Genomic DNA, 7,853 nt, shown 5'->3' with positions numbered 1-7,853 from the left:
CTTAAAAGCGTTATCTTTGCCTTTTTATTGGTCACATTTAAAAAGCGTTGCTTTTTATATATCATCTATAACAACACTTATAAAGTGTAACTTTTCTTGGACATCCTACAACAACACTTTTGAAGTGTTGCAACGAATGGTAAAATTTTGTAGCCATAATTTTTTATTTTTAATAATAATAATTTTTATTTGCATATATTTAATAATCCCAAAATTAAATATACAAGTGCTATAAAGCATAAAATTAAATAATAATGAAATCGAAGCGATATATTTCAGATAAACTTCGAGAAACATGTCTTGTACAACTAGTATCAATAAATTCAACAAAATCAAATGCATTCAAACATATATGACAATAGTACAAAAACACTTCATCATTCACTACAATAGATCGAGTTTACTCGTGGCCACAATTCAAATTAAATTACTGGCATTTTTCTGCAAATTAAAAATAAAAATATAAGTTAGTGACATAAATCATGCATTAAATATTCTTAAATTCACAGTAAGCCAAGTCAATTCATAACAACAAAGCCGTGAAAGTGCATAATTGGAGAGTATTCACCGTAAAAATGGCAACATTTAGCCTTCTATGTCCCTTATACTCATCACAGAAGACTATTCTGGTATGTATATTTTGTATGACTAAAAAGAAATCGACTAAATAGCTAGAGACTTAAAAACAACCTTCACATTTATTTTCATTCCCGTAAGTAATACTTTAAGGCTCCTATCTCGTTTAATACTATAATAAGAAAAAAATAAAAAAAAATAAAAAGACAATGGGTAAGCTATTACAGAGGAGTGTGCAATAGGGATTATTATCAACTTATTTATCACTAATTGATAAACATGCAGTAGTTAGTTTGCATGGCAGATACACTTTTTGAAGGAGTCTGAAGAGACTGAACATATACATAAAGAGATAGATCATATTAAATACTAGGGAAAACCATCTTCACCACTTGATACATTGAAAAAAAAACAGGGGATGAGTTGAATGAAGAATAACTAGACAAAGTGGAGTTAAACGCCTCTTCTGTCTAGAATCTTAAGGGACCAATAATATTTCAGAATTCTGATGCTAATGTAATCTAGAATAATGATGGCACAACAATAAAGAAATATTTCTAACAATGAGAGTATACACAATACATCAAGAACTCTATATTATTCAGCAGAAGTAGCACGTCTCAGAAAACTGGGCACAATGGAACGCCAAAATAGTGTAAGTCATTGCGACTTTATCATGATAAGAGAAATATTTATATATAGTTTTAACTCATGCTAGAATTTGATACCTGTTTCTTCTCCTCATCAAGCTTTTTCTCTTCTCGCTCAGTGAAGGCTTCACGTTTATTCAGTTCTCTGCCCCAAGATCAAGCTTGTTCTTCTTGTTCTCCAGCTCTAAGCTTAACATTTCTTGCTCCATTAGGACCTTCTGCACATGCTCACGTGCAAGCCGTTTCATCTCTGTCTTATTACTGCACCATGAATGGTTACCAACGACCAATAAGTCAATTGAGAAACTAACATACAAACTAACAAACATGAAAAGGCAGAAAGCCGACATACAAACTAACAAACATGAAAAGCTCAGATAATATTATGAATTGGTGAAGAAATTAAACATCAACTAAACTTTGGCAAAAATAGCCTATGCAATCTGTCAACATGTGAACACCAAGCTCACCAGCAAATAAGGGTTAGTGAGTGAAGTTGTTCAGAACTCATCTATTTTGTATTACTAATACAATAGAATAATTGACAATCTTATATATATGCATAAGAGATTGACAGGAATACCAAGTTTTTGTAGATACACCCTCCCATAACAAAAAAACAATAAAGCTCAGTGAAACAAATTTAGCATATCAAGAGAGGGTTCTAAGATCTTTTACCCCTCGTCAGCATAACAGATACCAAGAACAAATAAAAGACATCATACTCTAAAAGATGCTTTATCACAATAAACTTGGTATAAACAACAACATATAACAAAAGAAGGGTCACAATATATGAAGGACACTGAACCACAAGATAGGAAGAAATTGTACACCCAGAGTTTTTGTGCAGTAATTCAAATGATTGGTAAAGAAGACATTGTTATAACTTTCAAGTCTTGAGGTAACACTAGCAGGATAATGGTAACAATAGAAGCTGGCGTTTCCTTACAAAGATATAAACTAGATAGATTTTCATTGCTATTGGATGAGTTATGAAAATGAACTTATACATAGAAAGAATAGACCTCTTCCGGAAGAAGCAGTTTCCTAGGATTGTTGTTTATGTTGGAGGATGTGAACACTCTGCATAAATGATAAGAGAGGCTGCTTCAGTAGAAAGAGAACTCCATTTGCAATCAAATGATTGAGAGTTTGAATCACCAAAGAAGAGAAACGGGAAACATACTTTTGATCCCCAGGGAATGGGAGTTATGGGGTGGGATCTTCTAGGTCCAAAGTAACACACACATACACACAGAATATCTGCACAAGTTTGTGACATAAAAAAAATCACAGCCACAACATCTGCATAAGTGTGACTGATAGGAAGACTTGAACAGGCTGCATAAGTGCTACTTACTTTTCTGATTAAATTTTTTGATATTGATGATAAGAAACAAGCTAAAAATATTTTGCAGTAATTTGTCAATTCAAGATGGACATGGTAAAAATAAGTATTACAATCTTTTGATAAGCTTAGCTGAAGTAGAAAACTTGCCAATAAATGTGTGAGGTACAACTCCAGGGAACTCCAGATGATCGTACTAGCATTGTAGATAAAGAACAAAAGAACTCAAAGAAAGTACCTAGTCATTGTCATATAAAACGCAGGTGTCTGTAGCAATAAGATTAATGCCAAGGCCACCAGCCCGGGTGCTTAGCAAAAATATCCTGAGCTCAATGTTAACATCATTGAACTCCTTGATCTATTCAAAGAAACAAGTACAGTCAGATCTTTTACATCATTACAAAAGGAGTATAATTAGATCAACTTAATCAAAAACTTTCAGATAACCCAATTATTTCATATTCCCGCTAGACAATTTATTCAATCTGTTCAAATATTATTATTTATTATCAAGGTCATAATTAACAAGACCCATTTGTCTTCTCCTGATTTGATTGCTGATTTGTTTGCGTAGTTGAGGCTCTAGGTTCCCTGCTAGGATTGTATGTCTGCAGGTTATAAAATCAGTGTACAAGCTATAGGATTAGTTTATATAGCTGCTGCAATATGCTAAAATATAGTGCTGGAAATGCTTGCAAGAGTAAAGACAACTTTGTCAGTCTTTGTCCCATCATGTACTTCTATAGGAAACAATGTGTTACATTCATTTTTTTTTTTTTTGCTAGTGATCCTTGTTCTCGTTCACATTATTATACTCGGTCTAATTTGAGCTAAAGAAACTAACAAACAACTTACACATCAAATCTCCTTGATTTAATTACAAGTTGCGTACATTCGATGAGATAACAAGGGAAGTGATTGAAAAACTCAAATCTCCACCAGGGCATACATACACAATAGCAGAAGTCATGTAAACTGGACATCTTATTGCTATAACGGATCGTTTTTTCATATGTTAGTAGTGGTGGCATAAGATTGCAACAAGGTTAGTGCTTACTCAGTTATAACTCTGTTCCTAGCACGTTGAACCCAATCATCAACGACTGCTGCTGCTTGAGTATCTTTTAAACCATCCTCAAGGGCATCAACAACTTCTTATAGTTTTCCCTCAGCCAAAAAACTATCTACATTATTTATGACAGATTAAATTCTGTCACCAGACTGCTCAACCTCCCTGACCTTACATCAGTACACAAAATTAACTTATGGGGAAGAAATATGAATTCAGTGAACTTTACTTCAATAATCAGATAGTTTATCTCAATGAAATATCCAATATTTTGAACCCCAGTCTAGTTGTATCAACTACCATACACCACAACAAGAACAAAACTTTTCAGCAACAAAGGCGAGACTTCTAGAAAAGGATCAAGTGTTCACCTCTAGAATCAAGATATCAAGAATTTCCAGTTTTTCCAATTTCACATCTTTTTCTAGCTCAATTAACTACTACCATACACCATAAAGATCAACTTTTTATATACAAAACAAGAAATGGGTGAAGTGGTCATCTATAAATACTAGGGTCTTGAATCAAACTCCTATTCCACTATCCACATCTTTCTCTAGATCTATCAACTATGAAACACCATAAAGATCAAATCTTTACATAATAAATAAATATATGAACCAAAAGATAGGTGAAGTAGTCACCAATAAAATAGTGAGTCTTGAATCAACTTAATAAAAAAGTCCAATTTTTCCTATTCCACTATCCACATCTTGTTGAAGAGTCTCACACATTGGATAATAAAGGATCGATGATCTCCTTATATGAACTTGGGGAAATACTTTTCTAACCAGCTATAATCAAAAAGTCCAATTAAGTTCATCGTAACATAAAATCCAAGCTTCTTACTAGTAATACAGAAGACAATACAAACCAAAAGAAGGAGTCTTAGCAACAACAACCTTTGTGTGTAGTGATGGAGGTACGTAAAAGCAACTCTACAACATCACAAATGATATCATCTAGTTTAATAGAGAGACAAACAATGACTTGTGTACATTAAGTTACAAATGGCAAAGAGTTGTCCACCTGGAAGAACTGGAGAGCATCGACTGCCGTCAGCCACTTAAGAGGATATCATGAACAAAGAGACTGCAACAAGTAACAAGTGGTATCAAATATACTTTAATTCATTCTGATCAACTACTTCTTTGGCAAATGGGAACACAAATACACTTTTTAGTTTTTAACTATGTAACTAGCTGAAATCCAATTACAATGTGGCCGTCAACTAGTTTTAATAGAATACTAGTAATACTTGTTCTTTTTCTTAGCTATCTTAAGAAAAAAGGCCAGGGGAATTAAGAAAGGGATACTACCATTGAAGCATGGGTTGAAGGAACATCTCCATAAAAGTAAGAAAAGAATAGAGAATCATGTAAATAAACCATTGCTCATCACCAAACTTAGATTTGCACTCTATAGAACCTACTGATACATATCTTTGATCATGACAAAACCAAGTATCACACTTTAACTCATGGAAACACGGAAAATTGAAATAGTTATGTTTTAAGTGCATTACTCCCTCTACGCGTCCCAATTTTCACACATAGTTTAGATTTTGAGATTCAAACAAAAAATTAGTCTATAAATTTCAACATACAATCTTTACGGTTTGGTTTTCGAAATTAAAACATCTTTATCGTTAAACCATTAAAATTAAAATTATGACATATAAATTAAAACAAATTAAGTATAAAGGAAAATAAATACTTACAGAGGATAGAGCAACATCATTGATGGCATGTATATGCATATATATGAGCACACTGGTTTCACTGGTGGATTGAATTATTAATACAGAGCACATAATCTGTAAGTTCCTACATTTAGTATCAATGATAAAGTTACCAATAGCTACTCACCTCATAATTGATTCGTCATATTCTTGAAATCCAAAAACTGGAACTGCCGCCACCATGGACGGGGCAAAAATAGAAGTACCAGTTAAGTTCATAGTGGGAGATTTAGACCTAACTTATAATCAGTAGGAGTCAAGGATTATATCAGCAAGGGTGGGTTAAAGAAAAATGTACCTTTGCTAGAAGATGTGGTTATCTTGGACGGGGTAGCACATTTTCTTCAAAGCCTGATGAAGTTAACGAACACATCCATGAAGGACAAACTTCTACGAAGCACGTCACTTTGTATCGGTTTTATCAATTTATGCGACAGAGCAATAGCTTTAATAACATTGAAACAACTTGCTCAGTAAGTTACTATCTAAACTAGATAGTGAAAAGTTAAGATAACGAAATCCCTTCTGTACCGACGACATAAACACAATATCAGGTTGACTCAAAAATCCTAGAAGAATAGAAGAATAATAAATAAAGAAAGAAAAAAATGGAGAGGGGTAGGGGTACTTGCAGCATACTGAACCTCCAACTTTGAGTTATTGCGCAAGATCTGTAAAACAGTTCTATATGTCTCCCACAAGAACTTAAACCAGGGTGTGACCAGTTCACGATCAGATGTATCTTTACCTTTCTCCCACTAACATAACTCAACATAATATCTTAAGGTCTTTTAAAAGCTTTTAAGTCATACACATTCAAAGCTTCCTCTAATGTATGGGCTCGACTGCGAGCCAGTTCAACTCGCTCAGTAGCTAAATGCATAAAATGCTTTATGACCTCCTCTAGTGAACTAGTGTTCACTTGTTGACAGAAACTATGATATTGAATTAGGCCATCCATGGAAAACCTCCCCCTTCTCATGTCAACACATAACTCTACATACTTGAACATTTTTCTCTTATGTGTCTTTTACCATTCTCTATATCTCCTTGATGTAATAAGATGATGAAGTGCTTGCAAGGCTTCTTCCTTTTGTCCAACATTAATCAACTCTGCACTAAAAAATTAAGCTCAGGAATGATTAAAACAAGTGAGTGCTTTTGATTGCCCAATACAACCAATACAGCAAACCTAAAGACATAATTTGTGCTTGTAACTATTCTAATACAAAACATATAAGACACTTAAGTTTAGTAAATTCTCCATCCTCCACTCCAACTAACCCACCCACCCAAAAAAAAGGCGATGACAGAAACAACTAACCTTCACTGTAAGAGTTCAAAATCGATTACATGAACTCAAACTGCTAAACTATGATTGACGATTTCAGCCTAATCGGCTTATAAGCCTAATATAAAAGACATTCTCAAGTGAAGAATCAGCCCACTTATACTTATTTAGTGATTAATGCCCAGGACAAAGAATAAACAGATGAAGCTAAAAAACGAGATATACTCCTAAAAATCATATAAAAAACATAAGAATATCAAAACGCTAAAGCTAAAATTTAGACTTTAAAAGATAGAATTTGTTACCTGATAAATCCTATTCCAACAAAATCATTTTTTCTGCGAAAACTATGATGCAAATCGTGTCCTTCAGCAAAAAGCTCTTCTTCAGCTAAAAATCTGTCTGAGATGGTGTTCTTTAGTGAGAATTTTGAGAGAAAAGTGTGATGGGAATTAGCTTCAGTTCGTCTTGCCAACAACCCAAAAGTAATCAATTCCTTCTTATTCTCCTCTTCTCAACACTAAACAAAAATCAATCAATAACTAGAAGCTGTTTTTAGTACTTACACAACAATGAATCAAACTCACGCTTTACGAAATTGTTATCGGAGAAGAGAATCAAACTCACGCGTGCCGAAATCATTCTTGGAGAAGAGAATCAGTATGGGAGAACACTCATTCAGCTCAGTTCTTCATCTATTGAGTTCATCGACATCCACTCTTTAGCTCGTTCTTCTGAGAAAGAGAACCCACACATGTTTTTCTCACAAATATTTTATGTATTAGTAAAATAAATATTTTATGAATTATTATTTTTGGCCAATAAAAATGGGAAGGAGAGTAAAAATTTTGGGAAATGTAATATTTTGGTCAAAATTTTAAGGCCACACTTGTAATGTGTTGTTTTTATAATTATAAAAATCGGACACTATAGAAGTATGACCATATATGCTAATAATTGTTGTCAATTAGAGCAACAGTTACAAAGTGTAGTTTATACCATTAAAGAGTAAACTTTTCAAAATGTTGTCAATATAAAGTGTATCTAAAATTAAAAATTTGAGCTACGCTTTGAAAGTGTTCCCAAAAATATTTTAGGCAATACTTTACAAGTGTTGTCCAGAATTAGTGTGACCGTAGGCCTAAAATGGTGTAGTGAGATGTTGATAAGAACGA

At 33.4% G+C, this 7,853-nt stretch overlaps 1 long non-coding RNA gene across 36 annotated transcripts; it reads right to left on the bottom strand.

Moving 5' to 3' along the window:
• Nucleotides 1-244: 244 nt before the first annotated feature.
• On the bottom strand, nucleotides 245-7,465 carry LOC107020450. 36 transcript variants are annotated; one of them, XR_003578260.1, is made up of 11 exons: nucleotides 7,306-7,464; nucleotides 6,984-7,198; nucleotides 5,686-6,500; nucleotides 5,515-5,557; nucleotides 5,367-5,427; nucleotides 3,635-4,738; nucleotides 2,816-2,935; nucleotides 2,416-2,492; nucleotides 2,255-2,312; nucleotides 1,305-1,487; nucleotides 245-441 (listed from the first exon to the last, which is right to left on the bottom strand). It is a non-coding gene; the product is annotated as an uncharacterized LOC107020450 (long non-coding RNA). The 36 variants fall into 36 exon arrangements; XR_003578245.1 differs by having other exon boundaries at nucleotides 2,416-4,738; nucleotides 5,686-5,832; nucleotides 6,422-6,505; XR_003578255.1 differs by having other exon boundaries at nucleotides 2,416-4,738; nucleotides 5,686-5,738; nucleotides 6,422-6,505.
• Nucleotides 7,466-7,853: the final 388 nt, after the last annotated feature.

This window comes from Solanum pennellii, chromosome 5, assembly GCF_001406875.1.
Source record: "Solanum pennellii chromosome 5, SPENNV200".
Classification (NCBI taxonomy): Eukaryota; Viridiplantae; Streptophyta; class Magnoliopsida; order Solanales; family Solanaceae; genus Solanum; species Solanum pennellii.
The sequence above is the reverse complement of the archived record's forward strand: the minus strand, read 5'-3'. Positions and strand labels throughout refer to the sequence as shown.